The sequence below is a fragment of the Leptonychotes weddellii genome, chromosome 8 (genome assembly GCF_054177405.1).
Source record: "Leptonychotes weddellii isolate Sample4059 chromosome 8, ASM5417740v2, whole genome shotgun sequence".
NCBI lineage: Eukaryota > Metazoa > Chordata > Mammalia > Carnivora > Phocidae > Leptonychotes > Leptonychotes weddellii.
This window is the reverse complement of record NC_138376.1, coordinates 15788567-15807906: the sequence shown is the minus strand read 5'-3', so window position 1 is coordinate 15807906 and position 19340 is coordinate 15788567. Positions and strand designations below refer to the sequence as shown.

General features: G+C 40.7%; 1 protein-coding gene across 1 annotated transcript in view; it reads right to left on the bottom strand.

Annotated features, from left to right (window-relative positions):
• Positions 1-8874: 8874 nt before the first annotated feature.
• Positions 8875-19340, bottom strand: part of BLOC1S5 (biogenesis of lysosomal organelles complex 1 subunit 5) — a 67817-nt gene continuing 57351 nt past the window's right edge. Inside the window, exons 7-9 of the transcript XR_014147529.1 lie at positions 17541-17835; positions 9467-9616; positions 8875-8993 (exon numbers count right to left, since the gene is read on the bottom strand). The gene's annotated coding sequence lies outside the window, so the exon portion shown is untranslated. The remainder of the gene's footprint in view (positions 8994-9466; positions 9617-17540; positions 17836-19340) is intronic.

The following is a 19340-nucleotide window of genomic DNA, read 5'->3' as shown; positions in this document are numbered from 1 at the left end:
ACTGTACATTGACAGAAACCAGCTTTGTCTCATACACACATATCAACTGCAAGCCTTCCATGGAGTGGGCAGGTATTCTTCCCCTCTAGGTGCTGTTTTTCTATACAGAGAAGATGATTCAGAAGTCAACCCTAGGGCTTCTGGATCGCTATATCCTTTCCCACCTGCCCTCCAGATGGCCAGCCTAAGGGAGGCAGATACACAAAAACCAGAAGTCTATTTTTAGGGCTCTGTGCATTAAAGTCCCTTCATAACAAGTCAATTTTATGCCTTCCTGACCTTGAAATTTGAGTTATCTATATTAAATTAATGAACCACCCAGTGTAAGAAACTAGCTACTACTGAGATCAGATGGCTAATCACAATCTTAATTAGACCAAGAGACTAAGGATAAAATGTTGCCAACAGTGTGTGGTCCTTACCCGCCCCTAAGCTATCTATAGCTAAATCTAGCCTTCACCTGCCAAAATCTTACTGAAAATATGTTGTATGATAGCCAATAAAAAACATGGCTTTTATTGAGGTAAGACTCACACTCTGATGAGCTTCCTCTCTTCAGAGGATTTAAATAACCAACATATAAAAACAAACCTATCTATATATTAAAAGAAAGGAGTGCTATAAAATCTGGAGGGTTTTTTTTTTTTTTTTTAGGTGAATACCATGTTAGATGCCTGTTAAATATTCCTGAAGATTGTGCTGATTAGTTTGTAATAACTTTAAGAATAGGAGTCAGTGCTAGGCTGTGCTAGGCGAGGGGAAAGAATATACTGTGTTTACATACAATGTAATTAAGTTACTTAACATTGACCTGGGAGCTCTCATGCCGGAATCTTAAATCACTATGTAAATATCAATTAGGTATCAAAATTCCAATAACTCAGCAGGCTCTGATATTTGCTTTGAGTCATTGTTGAAGAACAAGTTCTGTGGCTTTGAATACTGATGAAACAGAACTCATATTCCTTGCTCTCCACTGCCCTCAAATTAATAATGGTTATTAGCACTGACATGCTGCCCCGGACTTGGGTAGCCCTTTGTAGCTTGCTTCATGGTAGAGCACTGAACTTACCAGTAAAACAATCAGCTCAGAACAAGCAGGTCCAAGCTCTGAGCTATCTTCAACTGCCCCTCTAGGTTATCAGAACCATGCCTTAAGAATGAAGGATATGTCTGTTGGTGGGAATGCAAGCTGGTGCAGCCACTCTGGAAAACAGTATGGAGGTTCCTTAGGAAATTAAAAATAGAGCTACCCTAAGACCCAGCAATTGCACTACTAGGTACTCCAAAGATACAGATGTAGTGAAAAGAAGGGGCACCTGCACCCCAATGTTCATAGTAGCATTGTCCACAATAGACAAACTGTGGAAAGAGCTGAGATGTCCATCGACAGATAAACGGATAAAGAAGATGTGGTATATATACAATGGAATATTACTCAGCCATCAGAAAGGATGAATAGTTACCATTTACATCGACCTGGATGGAACTGGAGAGTATTATGCTGAGTGAAATAATTCAATCAGAGACAGACAATTATCATAAGGTTTCGCTCATATGTGGAATATAAGAAACAGAGAATCATAGGGGAAAGGAGGGAAAACTGGGAAGAAATCAGAGAAGGAGAAAAACCATGAGAGACTCTTAACTATGGGAAACAAACTGAGGATTGCTAGAGGGGAGGTGGGTGGGGGGATGGGGTAACTGGGTGATGGGCATTAAGGAGGGCATGTGATGTGATGAGCACTGGGTGTTACACGCAAGTGATGAATTGTTGAACACTACATCTGAAACTAATGGGGTACTATGTGTTGGCTAATTGAATTTAAATAAATAAAAAGAATGAAGGATGTGTCACCCATTGAGCAGACAATTTATAAGACAACCAAACCCTCACCTTGTCACATGATCATGGATTTTTTAACCAAAGCAACCACAAATGAACAGATTCTCTCTCCAAGATGAGTTGCTTGCATTAATTTTTTTTTTTTTTTAATCACATCTCTGGAAATTCCTCCCTGCAACATAACCCATTAAGTATTTTTCTTTTTACCCGTCCCAGTAATAAAGTCAGTCCTTTGGACTAACTTGAGACCGTTGGCTGGTGTTGACAGCAAGGACCGGGCAACCAGGAAACCATGTGCTCACTGGCTGCTTCATCCCCTTTTCCTTTTCAGCGGCTGCCAGGTGTAGCCCTGACTTCCTGAGGGCCTCTGGCTCTCAGTTGCATCCTGCCTGTTATCTCTGTCTGGCAAACCACCACTCTGGGCTTCCAGAACTTCAGAGCTTTTGGGGCACTGATGATAAGTCATTCTCAGCCCCCGGTGCCAAAAGTGCTTTTGGCGGGCGGACTGAGGAAGACCATTGTTATGGGTGGCGGTTATCTCTCGCCCCGACTCCACTTGGCAAATGTGCAAGCCCATCTCTCCGGCGGGGAAGCCGGGCGCTGGCCTCGAGATGAGTCAGCGCGTTAATAAACAAGCGTCGTGGAGGAAATAGCAACCAGTCTTGAAAACAAACAAAAAAAGAAACATTTTGAGGTTTGTTGGATGCTGAGCTGTTTGTCCTCAGTAGTGAGCCCCTGCTTTATCTCCCTTCACAGCCTTCCTATCAAAGAAACGGGGAAGTTAGTAGTTTATCAAATGTTCATCGGCTGTAATGTTTACATACTCCTTACATAGCCTGGAAAGTATTTTTTGGTGCGGGTTGACGTGGGGGGGGGGTTCTCTTTTCCTTGACTGCAAGCTTATATCTTTGTCATTCACCTCCCCTTCCATCACACTCCGTATTCTAGGAGGTCCCAGGCTCCCGAGACGTGTGTTGTCTCCTGGACTTAGTTGCCGGCCGCCAGGAATACCATCCTGACCGTGGCCTTGCTGGTGCCTGCAGGGAGAGAAGAATGGCGAGCTTTCTCCCCAAGGAGACAGAGAAGCAGCACTGCAACCCTGTTCCGGGGAGGGAGAGTGGCCAGCCAACACGCGTGATGCCGGCCCCTCAGCGCTGGCCACGGGGCCCAAGTACCCCTCTCCGTGTCCTCCTACACCACACGGGGGCCAAATCCCAGGCTTCGGTGATTGAGCAGGAACCCAGAGGGCCCACGGGAGGCGGGAACTCAACCTTGAACATGTGGTGTGTCCCCACAGGGATTGTTGAGGAAATGTGGGCGGAGGGCATCTGCTCCAGTCCCAGGACCACCTTCCTCCCAGAGATCTAGAAACAAGAGTGGTGCTTCGCATACCAGACTCTTTAAGGTCACCTGGGGATGGGAGTCCCTGGGGTGACACGGGCAGAGCTTGCAATAATCCTGTTGGCAAGAGAGTCATAAGAGGGGTGACCGTATCTCTTGGTTTCCTCCAGAAGATCCTGGGTTTACCCTGGCATATGTATTTTTTTTTTTAATTCAGATTATTTATTTATTTATTTGAGAGAGAGGACAAGCCCAGAGGGGGGGAGCGGCAGAGGGAGAGAGAGAAGCAGGCTCTCCGCTGAGCAGGGAGCCTGCCCGATGCGGGGCTCGATCCAAGGACCCTGGGATCATGACCAGAGCAGAAGGCAGATGCTTGACAGCTGAGCCACCCAGGTGCCCCTACCCTGGCATATGTATTAATCACACTTTTTTTCAAGGTGAAGTAGGAAGTTACCAGCTTCCTACAAGAAGTAGAAAATTACCAGCACCTCACTTTTTTCACACTCAAAAGTGTCTTCATTGGCCTGATAAATGGTCCCCTTGTCAGTCCATACCTTCATGGGGCTAAAGATAAGCAGTCCCGATGCCGCAATTGCACTATTAGGGCCACTCACCACCTGAGTTTTATTTAACGTGGTTTCAGCAAACATTTGCTCAGCACCCATGGGGTGCCAGCCACTGTGGTAGGCAAAGGGGACAAGAACATGAATATGAGGGCACCTGGGTGGCTCAGTCGGTTAAGCGACTGCCTTCAGCTCGGGTCATGATCTCAGGGTCCCGGGATCGAGCCCCGCATCGGACTCCCTGCTCCGCGGGAAGCCTGCTTCTCCCTCTCCCCCTCCCCCTGCTTGTGTTCCCTCTCTCGCCTTCAAATAAATAAATAAAATCTTTAAAAAAAAAAGAACATGAATATGAGAGACAGACTCATGGGCAGATGAGCACAGGGCCCAGCATTAAGTGCACAGTGGATGCACACACAAGATAGGACCTCAGTGTGTCTTCGAAATGTCCATTTAGTGAAGAGCTGCCCGCCCACTTAGAAGATTATCTAGGGTATGTGCTGGCCTACAAGTGGGGATGGCGGTGGTGGAATGAGCAGTATGAGCAGACAGGAAACTGTAAGCCCAAGGAGTAGACGTGTTTCTTGCTGTGCTTCTGGAAGCACTACCAGCATCTGGAGAGCAGAGTGTGAACAGCGCATAGAAGCACTCACATTTTCCCTAAAGACGCGCATAATTTTTAATTTCAATATTTCCTCTTATCACTGCTTGGCTACCACCAACTATAAAAAAGTCAATCCACTCTACAGAAGCTAAGATCCATGCACGGAATTTTAGATTAACAGAGAAGACTTCTCCTTCCATTCTATTTTTACTCATGCCTCCTGCCATTAAGACCAGTCTCTCTTTTATGATCAGCCTTTAGCACTAATACAAAATTTAGTAAGTACTGGTTTTTCTAATCATTTTTTTTCTTTTTTTTTAAGTGGCTGAGTGTGCTTTTAAACTTGGCTTGTGTTCATGAATTTTCCACCCAGACATCCTTAGCCAACTTCATTTGTTCTAAGGCCGATCATACTTTAAGATCCAATTCACATGCTGACTCCTTGGGAAACCAATCCTGATTCCATGAGGCAAGACTGCTCCTATTCTGTATATTGATCCTTGATGGCACTTAGCACATTATTATGTCACAGCGATTTGTCTATAAGTCATTGTCCACAGTGATATTGAATTCCTGGAAGCCAGATACTACCTCTGATTCACCTTTCCAATTCTGGCATTTAGCTCCGAGTTCAGTTAAATAATACATCCTCTTTTGAATAAACCTCATCATAGGTTTGTATCTTTACAAAAGAGTGTACAGCTCAACGAATCATCCAGAGAATATTCCTGGGTGACTGTCACCTAGGTTGAGAAGTAGAAAGTTACCGGCCCCTCAGAAGTCCCTCCTTGAGCCCCCTCCCAATCACTACTCCCCAAGGATAACCAGATACTAGTTGTACTATTTTGAACATCATATAAATGGAATCATATAGTATATATAATTTTGCATCTAGCTGATTTCACTCAACATCACATTTGTGAGATTCATCCATATTATGGTCTGTAGCTGGGTTAGTTCATTTTGGGCATCTGTAGAGTATTGCATTGTATGAACATACCACAATTTATCCATTCTGCTGCTGATAGATATTTGGGTTCTTTCCAGTTTGGGACTCTTACAAATCATGCTCTTATAACTAGTTTTGCATCATTTCTTTAGTCTTCTCAAATACACAACTTTTAGTTCTGTAGGTCCTCTCTATTCCTATTTTCTATTTTATTAATTCCTCTCATCTATTTATTCCTTATTTTTACTCTTTTTTTTTTAAGATTTATTTATTTTTTTTAGAGAGCAAGAGTGAGAAAGAACCAGAGGAGGGGCAGAGGGAGAGGGAGACAAGCAGACTCCCCGTTGAGCAGGGAGCCTGATGCAGGATTCATCCCAGGACCCTGAGATCATGACTTGGGCCAAAATCTACAGTTGGCCACCTAACCGACTGAACCACCCAGGCACCCCCGTTATTTCTACTTTCTTTAGGTTTAATCTGCTGTTTTTCTCGAACTTCTAGAGATGCGTGCTTAGAAAACTGATTTTTAGTATTTCCTTCCCATATGTGATTTTTTTATAAATTTAAATTCTTTTGTAAATTTAATATTTTGTATTTTTTTGTAAATTTAAATTCACAGTTTAACATTTTTAAACTATAAACTTTCCTTCAAGCATGGCTTTTGTTGAATCCCCAAAGCTTCAAAGTCATAAATTCTCTTTCAGTTTACAATATTTTCTGACTTCCACTGTGATTTCCCTTTTGACCCAGGGTTTATTTAGACATAATATTTATTTCTAGTAATATTTTCGTTATTAATTTGTAGCTTTATTCTAAGTTGTCAGAACACAGTGTGTATGATCTTCATATTTTGAAATCTGTTGAAACTTGCTTTATGGCTCAGCATGGGGGTCACTTTTCGTAAATACTGCTGTGTACTTAAGAATAATATATATTTTGCATACTGTGCAGCAATAGGTACCCTAGTCTATGGATGCCAATTTGATCAAGTTTGTTAATTGTCTTGTTCAAATCTTCTATTGTTTCACTGATTTTTCAGTGCCTTTTTTGTTAATTATTAAGGCAGTTACATTATTTGCTGCAAATTTACAATTTTTATACTTTGTTGGTAAATTAAATATTTTATCATTCTGAAGTATTTCTCTTTATCTCTTGGAATATATTTTGCTTAGTATCCTTTCTCTGATATTAATTTGGTTACTAGTTTCTTTTGGTTAGTGTTTCCACAATATACCTTTTCTTATCTTTTTCTATCCATATCTCTATATATTCGTTTGCTTTCAATCTTTTCTGTGTTCTTATAATTTAATGTGTCTCTTGTAAAAGCACAGTTTTTTAAAAATAAACTCAGCTATCAATGTTTATATATATATATATATTTTTTAAAGATTTTATTTATTTAACTGACAGAGAGAGGGAACACAAGCAGGGGGAGTGGGAGAGGGAGAAGCAGGCTTCCCGCCGAGCAGGGAGCCCGATGCGGGGCTCGATCCCAGGACTGGGATCATGACCTGAGCGGAAGGCAGACGCTTAACGACTGAGCCACCGAGGCGCCCCTATCAATGTTTATATTTTAAGAAAAGCATTTTGTAACTTACATACACTTAATGTATTTCTTAAGATATATTTGTTTCAAAATCTACCGTCTTTCTATCAGCTTTATGCTCATCTTGCCTGTCCTAGGTCCCCTTTTTCCCCCTCTTCTTTTTTGCCTTCTTTAGAATTGACTCAATATTTTAATATAGTTTTCTTCCATTAACTTGGCAGTTTTCAATCTTTTATTGTTTTAGTAGGAAAGATTACCAAACATGTATTATTGAATGTCAAAAGCTAATATTACGGTGCCTGGCTGGCTCAGTTGGTAGAGCATGAGACTCTTAATCTCAGGGTTGTGAGTTTGAGCCCCACACTGGGACTACAGGTTACATAAATAAATAAATAAATAAATAAAATCTTAAAAAGAAAAGCTAATATCATTAACATTTTTACTTCTAAATGCAAGGGACCTTGGAATAATTTCATTTATACCCTTCCTGATTGTTGTTGAGAGTCTAAAATATCTTTCTATATGTTTTTAAATTTTTTTCAAAGATTTTATTTATTCATTTGAGAGAGGGAGAGAGAGAGAACATGAGCAGAGGCAGAGGCAGATAGACAAGCAGACTCCCCGCTGAGCAGGGAGTCCACCGCGAGGTTCCATCCTAGTACCCTGAAATCATGACCTGAGCCAAAGTCGTATGCTTAACTGACTGAGCCAGCCAGGTGCCCCTCTATATTTTTTTAAACATCATTTGGTATTTTATTTTATTTATTTTTACATTGTTTTTTAAATTGAAGTATAGTTGATCATACAACCAGCTAGTGATGCAAGTAAATTCTTACATCAGTTATTCACACTTCTTAGAGCTCTGAGCTCTTTCTTCCATAACACACCGGTTTTGCTGCTTGAGAAACTTCTACATATGAATTGGGTTTTTTTTTTCTTTTAGATTTTATTTATTTATTTGAGAGAGAGAGAAAGAGAGAGAGCACAAGCGAGGAGTTGGGGGAACAGAGGGAGAGGGACAAGCAGACTCCCGGCTGAGCAGGAAGCCCGATGTGGGATTCAATTCCAGGACCCTGAGATCATGACCTGAGCCGAAGGCAGACCAACTGAGCCACTCAGGCGCCCCACAAGTTGGGGTTTCAAGTATGCTTTGTTACAAAGAAGGAAATAAGGCTAGAGCAGTTGAGATGGTAGGACATACAAGTCATCAGATACAACTTAAAAAAAAAAAAAAAAAGCCTTAACAGCTGGAATGAGTTATCAAAGAAAGAAACTGATGGATTGTCTGCATGAGAACTATGAAGAAAGCAGGCAGGGGATGAGGAAAAGTTGAGGTTATCCTGTGAAATCATCTTAAAGTAGAAAAGTGAGGCTCCTGTTCTGTTCAGTGCTTTAGTTTACAAAGTGTTTTCACACTCCGGACCATGACGATGGTAACATGGGGCAGGAGTGAGGGAGGGGAGGCTGCTGACTACGCCGCGTCTCTCAGTGCAAGGGTGGAAAGCAAGTCAAGATGGAAAGGAATAGCCAGGAGGGGATAAAGGCCGTCGTAAAAACTAAATCCATACAGAAGTAAAAATGTTGTGGAAAATGGAAATTTTTTCTGGATTCACAGATTTCGTAAGTATAGGATACCATTTATTCTGTACAGAACTCATGCTAGTCATAGATGGGTTTGCAGTGTCTTTATATTAGTCGTCCCATAAGTCCAGATTATTATGAGTTGTCCTGGGTGCTTCGGTAACATATCTGCTAATAAAGATACCTTCGTCAGTGTTCCGTTACCAGCATTGTTTCTGAGCCATATTAATTTATCCCTTCACATACTATTTCGCTCATTTGAGAAACACTTATTAAAACTTATGCTAGGAACTAAGGAAACAGATAAAAGACATGGTCCCTGCTGCCAAGAAGTTGCTTGGCTTACTGATGGAATTTCCTAGTACCCTGTGTTACTCTTGGTTATGCAAACATTAGATTCCTAGATTTTTCACTCACGGTTATTCCATTTAGAAAAAGAGGCCTCACCAAGGTTGTTCACTGAGATCGCTATTCAGGTGTTAGGTTGAAGGGCAGGCCTCTTGACGGACTCTGAGTAACAAGCGGAGCCTTTCCACAGTGATGGGACTGTATCGCTTTCGCTAAAACTGTGAAAACAGCAAAATGACATCTTAGTATTGCTTTTAAATCCTAATGACAGAAAAGGGAGCCAACGCTCTGCCCAAGAAGGATGAAAATGGCTATGTCACTTGCTGGGACGCTAATGTCAACATGGGATGGGGGTGTAAGGAGTGCTAAAGTTCAGATGGCGTTATTGTTCACAGGTTAATTAAAGTTGAATTGTATTAACATTCAGTTCTCATTCCCAGTAGCCACATCCCACGTGCTCAAGAGTCTTATGTGGCTAACAGCCACTCCACTGGGCATGAGATACAGCACCTTTCCATCGCCACAGAAAGTAAATGCAATGGGTCTCCTGAAAAGGTTGCAAGTGCCAGTGGGTCTGGATAGCAAAAAAAAGAAATTATAATTATATGTAATGAGAGGGTTTTTTTTAAAGTTCAGTTAGAACTTTCTAGCGTGTTATTAAGTCACACAATAATGATGGAGATACACTTACTCTTGGCTTTGGATGTTTGGATGACCCACTGTTCAAAGCATGTCTGTGGGATACGCAAGATGCTGTCCCCCTGTGTCCAGCTACCAGATGGGCCGGGGGTCACTAACTCTGTTGTCTCCAGCTCATCCAGCTGCTGGTTGATGGAAAAGGCTGTCAAAGCAAAGCACTGAAATAAGGAAGCACATTTGTCCTGCACATTTAACAAACACCCTGTCTGCCTACTACTGGATTCCATAATATGAGAGAAATCCCATTTAACAAGAGGGTCCTCTTATTCATGTGATTAGGCACTTAAATGACCTGATCACATGGGAGGGACAGAATGGAGTCATTCTGCAATGGATCTTGTTAAGTCTAACTCCTCTTGCTCCCATTGACATGGTCTGCTTTTCTACACTCCATTTACTTGCTCAAATCCAAGTCCATTGGATCCATTCTACTGTTAATCTTTAAACATAAGACAGGTACACGGAAGGGTGCAGTGTTTCTTGAGTCATGTGGATAAACATGAGCAGTAACAACAGCAGACCTGTAACTGGGGCGAAATGAGATGGGTAAGCGCTAGTTTATGTCTTCTGTCTACCCCCTGGTGGAGGGATTCATTACAAGTTGTAGCCGAAGAAGGAAAGAGGAAGAGAAAAAAGGATGAATTATTTCCTGAATATCTATTCAGTCCCTCCCTCAACAACCTAGTGTTTGTTGTTTACAGGAGATTGCCAGCTCCACAGAAGAACCGAAACCCATTCTTTCCCTTTGAACGTGTACTTTCCCCAGGAATGGCAGGAGCAACTCAGCAGCAGGGGGGCTGCCCTGCCAAAATGCTTACCTCTGAACTCAAGGGGCCATTACTCTGGGTGCAAAAAAAGAGTTATGAGCTTTGCTGCCCTGTCAGGTCTGGAATCCTTCCCTTGGCCATGGATAATACCTAATGATTCAGAGGAAGTACTGTCAATTCTTCAAAGTGATCTTAGCTAATTGTGTGATGTTATTCTGAGGCATTGGGAGAAGCCAAAAAAGAAGGGAGGCTGGGGAGAAATTCCTTCCTTTCCAACGATCAGCTTACATCCTGCACTATCAGATTTGATTATCCTTATCTTTTCTTGCATAACTACAAATGTTATGACTGGACAGAAGTGACCAGACTTCCAAAAAAAAAGAAAGAAAGAAAAAAAGCTCCAGCCACAATGTTTGACTCCATAACTGCCTGTGGTGGTAAATTCCTTAGCCTGGCCACATGCTGTGTGAACAGCTATTTCCTTTGATTTATTCATTTATCAGTTCTTAACGCTATCAGGTGCCCCCTCATTCCTACATTAGAGAATGAGGCCAAAAGAAAAGTCTGTTTATTTTGCATCTTGCCTTTTTTTTTTTAAGATTGACATATGTATTTGACAGGGAGAGCACATGAGTGGGGGGAGGGGCAGAGGGAGAGACTCTCCAGTAGACTCCCTGCTGAGTTTGGAGCCTGACCCAATGATGCTCAATCTCACCAACCTGAGATCATGACCTGAGCCAAAACCAAGATTCAGACACTTAACTGACTGAGCCACCCAGGTGCCCCTTCATCCCTTTTCATTTAGGCAATTTAACCTAAATATACTCTAACCTTTTTTTCTCATACTGCATAGTAATTTTAAAAATTAATTCAATTTTTTAAAGTTACCTTAAAAAAGGAATTAATTTTTTAAGCTACCTTTAAAAAAACTGAGTAAGTAATACAAGGACATAATTAAAATCATTTAGGCAAAAAAATAATAATAATAATAAATAAAATCATTTAGGCACATTTGCAATAAACCAAAAAAGCAAGTATCTCTCCTGTTGCAGACTCTTGGCTTCCCAGTCCCCACCTCCAAGGCAGTATTACGACCAGCTGCTAGAGTATACTCCAGAGATATCCAAATTCACAGATGTGTGCTTTTCTTTTTTTGAAAAATGCATTTTCACATATCTTGGAGATCATTCCATTTTGTCATAGTAATACTTCAACCTTTTTCATGGCTGCATTGTATACTAATATGAATATACCATAATTTATTTAACTAGTTCCAAACTGATGGATATTTATGTGTTTCTAATCATTTGCTCATATATGAAAAGCCCCAACAAAGATCTCTGTATACATGCCTTAACATACAAATACAAGTATCTGTATTTTAAATGTTGATAGATATTTCCAGATTGCCTTCCAAAGATGCTATGTTAATTTCTATTCTTACCAACTCTACGTAAGAGTCCTTGTTTCCCACAATCTTCCGTCAAATGCTAGTTCTACCTGAAAAACCACACATGGTGTAGGAACCTCCAAATAAACACTGAGTCCTGACACTGAACCTTCTACCCTTGTAAAACCAATCTCACCTGTGTAAGCCCTAATACCTGACACGGAAAAAGAAGTAAGATGAAACACACAAACAAAATGGGTTACATGAACAAACAACCAGAGCCACCTAGAGGTTCCTGGGTTTTAATATCACCAAGTTTGTGAACTGCTCAATTTATACCAATAATTGTTTGTGTATGTGCATGTTTAGGGATGGAAGTGAGAGAAAAATCCATAATTTTCATTAGATTCCTAAAATGACCAATTTCTGCCAAAAAGGCTAAGAATCCGTAACCTAGATACTAAAAAAAAGAGAAAGACATAGAAGTAAAACTGCACACAAATCCAAGGGCCTGATTTTATGGCCTAATGTGGACATACTAAATAACACTGTGAACTTAAAACCATTAAGACATAAAATAATGAAATCACGCTAGAGTTAGAATCCCTTCTCAAATTTTGTATTAGGTTTTTTTTTTTAATTTAAATTCAATTTAGTTAACATATAATGTATTATTAGTTTCAGGGGTAGAATTTAGTGATTCATCAGTTGCATGTAACATCCACTGCTCATTACATCACATGCCCTCCTTAATGCCTATCACCCAGTGACCCCATCCCCCTCTCCAGCAACCCTCAGTTCAGCATCTCTTATGGCTTGCCTCCCTCCCTGTTTTTATCTTATTTTATTTTTTCCTTCCCTTCCCCTATGTTCATCGGTTGTGTTTCTTAAATTCCACATATTAGAAAACAAAATTTGTGGCCCAAGGTGGTTTTGTTTAAGTTCTGTGACACCAGGCAGAGAGGTTAACAAAAAATAACTCACATTCTGCCATCATTTTGTAAGAATATTTTAACATCAAAAAGCAGGAAAGATGTAGCCTTAGAGTAAAAGGCAGAGTCCTTGAAGTTGAATACAATTAACTCTGTTTAAAACTCCCTACACTGACCCTCATTTTCTCACACCAATCATCTGGCCCAAGAATCTGAATGGTGCCGACAGGAGAACTCTGTCACGTATTCTCGCTGTCCCCGGACTGGCACTTGGAAACTGCTGCTATCAGGGACTGGCTCTTAAATCCATGAAAGCCAGGGCTCCTTGCACAGCTGAAAAACCCAGAGGAGAGAATTTTAGTTAAGTTACTTTGCCTCTCTTTGAACTTCAGTTCTCGACATCACATGAGAATAGTAACACCTTTCCTGCTACTGCACAGGACTGACAAGTTCAAATAAAATAAATAGGTGAGCAAGGTTTTTTCCGTAAAGTATAATGCAGGATCCACTTTAAGTACTAACATTTACTGAGCAAAAACAAAACAAAACAAAGAAACATTTACTGAGCATTGTTAAAGTGCCAGATATTGGTTTTTTTTTTTTAAGACTTATTTTATTATTTACTGGTAGGGGGAGAGGTAGAGGGAAGGGATCTCAAGCAGACTCCCCGCTGAGCACAGAGCCCCACACGGGGCTCAATCCCAGGACCCTGAGATCATGACCTGAGCAGAAACCAAGAGTCAGTCACAACTGACCGAGCCACCCAAGCACCCCTTACATGCCAGATATTGTTTTATACAAATATTACCCCCTCTAGCCCTCGGAGGCCCCAGATGAGGGAAGCTGAGGCTGAGGATAAAGTAATGTGCAAGATTTATTTGGCAGGTGAGGAGTAAGGTCAGGACTTGACCCCCGGGGCTGCCTGGTTCTAATTCTGTATTCTTAAGCATTTCTACGCACTCTTTTAAAATTAATCATATTCTTATTACAATTCTTGTAGGTTTTAACTCGAGCTTCTGGCTGAACATACATTAATTATTAATCATTTATCAGACTCAGGCTCCTCTGATAGATCAGCAAGACCTATGGATGATAGCTTTTAGTTTAATAACAAAGGATTTGCTCAGGGACCATTCAGCTAATACATGTCCCCCGTTTTTTTTAATCTTTGGATATTAACCTTTGTAGCTAGCTATAAGACCGAGCCGGTGTAATCACTAGCCTATGTTGCTAAGAAAGAAGATTGAGGCATTACTGTATTGGACATATGTCACTGGATAGAAATGTAAAAAACGGGGAACATAGGATATAAAATTCAAAACGTGAAGTCAGCTTGAGAAGTGTTGATTTGATTTACTAAATCTTTAGTAAATGATACGTAGGCATTTAAATAGTATGTGGGGCTTGCTGAAGCCAAAGAACTATTAAGAAACTCTGTAATAAACTGTTTTTCTCATTCATTTTTTAAAACGATTTTATTTATTTATTTATTTAGTGCGAGCATGAGCCGGAGGAGGGGCAGAGAGAGAGAGAGAATCCCAAGCAGACTCCCCGCTGAGCTCAGAGCCCGACATGGGGCTCGATCCCAGGACCCTGAGATCATGACCTGAGCCGAAATCCGGAATCAATCGCTTAACCAACTCAGCCACCCAGGGGTGCCTCTCATTCATTTTATTTTGTGATTTATCTAGAATAAAACATTATTGAGTTTTCTCTTTTGCTCAAGACAGGGTCATCTTTGGTTAAAGCTGACTGCAGCTTTGGTAGTTCAAGGTCTAGAGCCGAGAAGCGGGGCGGCATGAGGAATGGGCAGCACCCAGGAGCAGCAAGGACAGCACTGAGCGCCCAGCAGTCCTGCTGTCACCTGAGTGAGCAGGTACCACCAGGGACACCAGCTCCCATAGGTGTCCTTTCTTTTGGCTTTCTGTTACTTCCCCCCAAGCAGGACCACATTCCCTCGTGCTTTACTTGGCAGCTTCCCAAGTAGACTTCCAGCACCCCCCAGCCCTACCCCATACACTGTTTAAAGCAACACTCTCACCATGCCGTTCTCCCGTCCATAAAAGAGCTGGCTCTTCTGGCCCCTATGGCATCTAGCTCCTAAGGGCCTATATAATTCACTTCCATACGATTTATCCAATCTCTTTTTCCTTCCTCCCTCACCCCAACCCTACTTCAGGCATGAAGGGGACTTCACTTTTCTTTAGCAGATAAAATGCTTGCTCTCTCTCTATATATATATATTTAAACATTTATTGATTGGTTACAGTACCTCAGAAATGGCTAAATTCTTTGTCTTGTTAAATAGTTTATTCATCGCATTAAACCTACGAGGCAGCTCTTCTTATCTCCCCTGTTTATAGGTGAAAAAACTGAAGCACTAAGAAATTAAGCACAGCCAGTTAGCAGAGGAGCTGGGATTTAAATCCCAAAGTGCCTGGAACTCAGAGCCCCTGGTCTTAACCCGTTACTGATCAGCAGCTCACTAGCTATATAAGCTGGAGCAAGTTACTTAACCTGTCCAATCTTTAATACTCTCCAGTGTAAGCAGGGATATAAATGTCTACCCTGCTGGATTAATGAGATTATGTATATGAAGCTACTATCAAAGAGTCTGACAGTCAAGGGGCTCCAAAAATGTTTCTGTCCCTTTTCTTTTCTGTCCAGTTATATTCCACTTATCTTTGACATTCTGCCTCTCCCATGAAGCTTCCTTGGAAGAAAGAATGAACTATTTCAGCCTACGGTGACTTTTGTACAATCCAAGAGTTCTAAAATTCAGTTTTAAATTGTGTTCCAACTATTTCATTTAGGTTAGTCTTTGCTTCTCTACCTAAAATATTATATAGGCAGTAGCTACAGATTAAACTTCATTTACATCCCCTGTACTTTGCAAAATACATCATAAAGACCAGATAAATGTTGGTTGGATCAGCAATGCAGCCCCCTGGATACAGTCTAGGATAGACCTTGCTTTAAAACAATTGCATTCTATCTTAGCAAATGCTTATAAAAAGGTATTATGGTAAATACAGATTCATAATTTATCATTTATCCAGTCTGGGTAACAATGAGTTGAAAATGAGGAACAAACTCTAATTTAACTTTCCTTCTTTGCCTACAGCCTGTTACGTACCTGGTTGTTAAAGGCTAAGAAACTCTTGGTATCTGAAAAGCTATACTGTATCTTACTGAATTGCTATATTACTGAGGAAACAAGGTCGGTACGAGAAAACATTAAAGCACCCATCCTTAAATATGTATGGCAGCAATTAGGATTTAAGTGCTTCATAGACGTGTTAATTATTCATAGCTGGTGATTTCCCTCCGAGGTAATTATAAAGACCATTAAAGTAACTGGAATTTGTAGAATTGGCTAACTATTGTGTTAAGCCAGTCCTGGGAATGGGCCAAGATAAGAAGCCAAAAATGATTCCACTGATACAGACCACAGCCAAAACAACAAAGACAACTGATTTAAGGCTCCAGACACAGTTCATTCTCTCTAAGTTCTTAAATTAGACTGAAGACCACCAAAACCTGGCCCCAGCACACTCCACAGAAGCAACAAAGTGCCAAGACCTCATGCCTGGTCCTCTTCCACCCAGAAAGGCTACTTTAGCCACAATCCCAGAACCACAAGTGAGCTGCTTTCCATCCAGTCCTATGTGATGGGCACAGGCCCTACTTTTGCTTTTCGTTGTTGTCATGGACTCTTCTTTCGATGGTCTTAATTTTATCTATTACCTTTTTAATTAAAAAAAAATTGACCATTTCCATCTACAGTTTCTCAATTTGAAAAGGGTCAGTGGGAGTCAGAAGACTATGTCAAGTGCTAAGGAATTCTCTAATGTGGACATGTGGCATCAGGAGGAGCTAGATGAAGCTGCCAACTACATTGGTTGGCCAAGTAAGGGCCAGGCTAGATGGAATGATATCTTAAAGGAAGAAAACCTCAATATAGCTATTTCCACTGTTTCCGAAGAACTGGTCAATTTCTAACACAATCAGAAATCATTTTAAATGCAAAATTTCACACCACACTTCTAAAAGTTATATATTTCACTACAGAACATGACCAACAATTTGATTCTGATGTATCATAATGAAAAGACACTAAATCAATACCCATGCTTCCAGACAGGGAGAAGATTTATGAATACCTAAACAAGCCAGACTGAAAACAGTCTACCCTACTGTGAAAAACTTCCGGAGACAGCTTATGCAACCTCCCTAAGTAATGTGACAGTGTCTCGAGTTTCTCTTCATTCTGCTAACTTTCACTCCCTGCAACACCTACACACGATACGTTATACCTCTTATTTCGTAGGGAGGATATGTCAACACAAAGTCCAATATTCAGATGAAATTTCAAACAGGCAATCTTCTGGAAGTTTCCAAAGACATATAGTTGGCATAGTTCAAACTATATAGGCTCAGAGTCCATGACTGTCCCCAATTTTTTCTCAGGACACAAAGAAGAAAACCCATGATGAAATCATTTATTGTGCCAGTTTTCCTTCAGATGAGAATTCCAGAAGGCAATGTCTAAATATTAGAAGTCTTCATTTCTCTTGTTTGCTATGAACATGATTAGGCTACCTCTGTGATGCCCAGATTGTTAAGGATCACAGAGAAGACAGCTCTTATTATGAATATCTACCAAGCTGCACTGAAGATAAAGGACCCACACGGTTCAAAAAAAGCTCTCACACTACTCAAAAACATGTTTTGATGAAATGGATATTCATGCTCTCTAGAAAGTGCACATTTCTTATCGGAAAGCCTGAAACAGAAGCCCCAAATTCTCTTAGGGAGTAAAAGAAGAACAATGCCATAAGTAAGTATAGTTCCAGAAGCTGCAGGTAATCTCTGGGATGGTTCCCAGAAGTGGACAAAAAAGGACCCAAGGCCACCATCTCACAAGAGGCTATAAGGCAGTGAGAAGTGTTCCCAAAGCAAAGACAAACAACTTACCCGGCCAGAGCCCCTCTGAGTAATGCCAAGTGGGTAGTAATTCATTACTGCTGGTCACTGGATTCCAGTGGAGGAAACTGAAATGTCATACCTTCATTCACAACACCGGCTCATGGAATTATTTTTTCCGGATTCCTTGGGAAGTTCAAGTATTTGAGAAGAATATCAGGAACTGTTGTTTCAGCCTGTTTCGTGAGTAGATAATTGCCTTCCAACTCCATTATTTCAGGAAATGATGTGTGCGGCATTGTTCTTGGATGGGGGCAGCACTGTGTTTTAGCAAGATCCATACATGCTTATTAAACAAAACAAAACAAAAGCACGCGGTCTAAGTCACTTCGCTGAACTCAGACTTTTTGAATCTGGCTCTAGATAAGAGGCTGGCCCCAGACAACCTACCCACATACCAAAAACATTCTTTTGAAAGGGTGCAAGCAAAACTTGTTTTGAGAAATGAGAAATTTCACCCAAATTACTAAATGTGGTAATAAATAACTCTGGTCAATTAAGTGCTGTCAAAATCGGTTCAGCAAAGACCTGTTTGAAAGGCTAGGTTTTTCTCTAATTTGGGTTTGAATCAAAGACCAGCCTGGGAACTAGAAGTAAAACATTTCATCCTGAGAAGTACCTTTGATTCCATGGAATATATTAGCCGATCTTCCTGAAATGTGACATCATTTGTGGTACCAGCTGTATGGGTGTGCCATCTAAGGATTTACAAAACTAGCATTTCTTTGGCTTTAATATGTATTTTAAGATCATAGAAAGCAGTCTAATCCAGCTAAGTGCTCCAGGGGGAACTGCTATGGACTTCACTTTAAGAAACTTAAACTAGTTACAATCATGACCTATCAACCTTTTTATGGATGGGTTGCAAAGAATAAATTCCCAAATGGACATCTAGAATCGATGATGATGATAAAACTGTTAAAAAATGGCGCTCATATGTCAGGCTAGGTTGTAAATATATTACATAAGTTAGCTCATATAATCCTCAGAACAAACTTACGAGGTAAGTTTTAGTACTTTTACCACTCCTATTTTACAGATGAGGAAACTGAGGCACAGAGCAGCTAAGTAACTTGCCCATGGTTACCTAATTAATGAGTAGCAGAGGTGGAACCGAACTCACAGTGAATACTCTCACTGCCTCAGCTATCCCACCTCTCGTGGTTCTCAAACACTCTGTCTGATTCAGTTATGTATGTTACAATTGTCAGATCTCCTCTTGATAGAGGTTATTGTTTGTATGGTTTGTTAATGAAATGAGAAGTACTGAAAATTTTCTAGTTAGAGTCTCTATTATGATTCAACATTAGTTTCCAATAGTTGCTGTGGAGAATTCATTTTCCCCTTGAACAATATATTACTATAGCTAGATATGTAGGTAAAGAGAAAGCCATTTCTATGAAATATCTATGCCTGGCATTATCATTCAAAAATTTAAGGATGTATTATCTTTAAAGGTTTTTAAATAATCCATTACCAAATGTAGAATAAAGCTATAAAGAAATCCCTCAGTTCTTTCATATTACACCTTAAAAAATCAGGTATGAAGAAATCTAGGTGGAGTGTTAGACTACAGCATAGCCTCCCATCCATGCATCCACCCAACCATCCATCCATCCATCCACCCAACCATCCATCCATCCACCCAACCATCCATCCATCCACCCAACCATCCATCCATCCACCCATCCACCCATCCATTCATCCATCCATCCATCCATCCATCCATCCATCCATCCATCCATCCAATAAGTCCCATATGCCAGGCACTGAGAATACAGAATGGGTAAG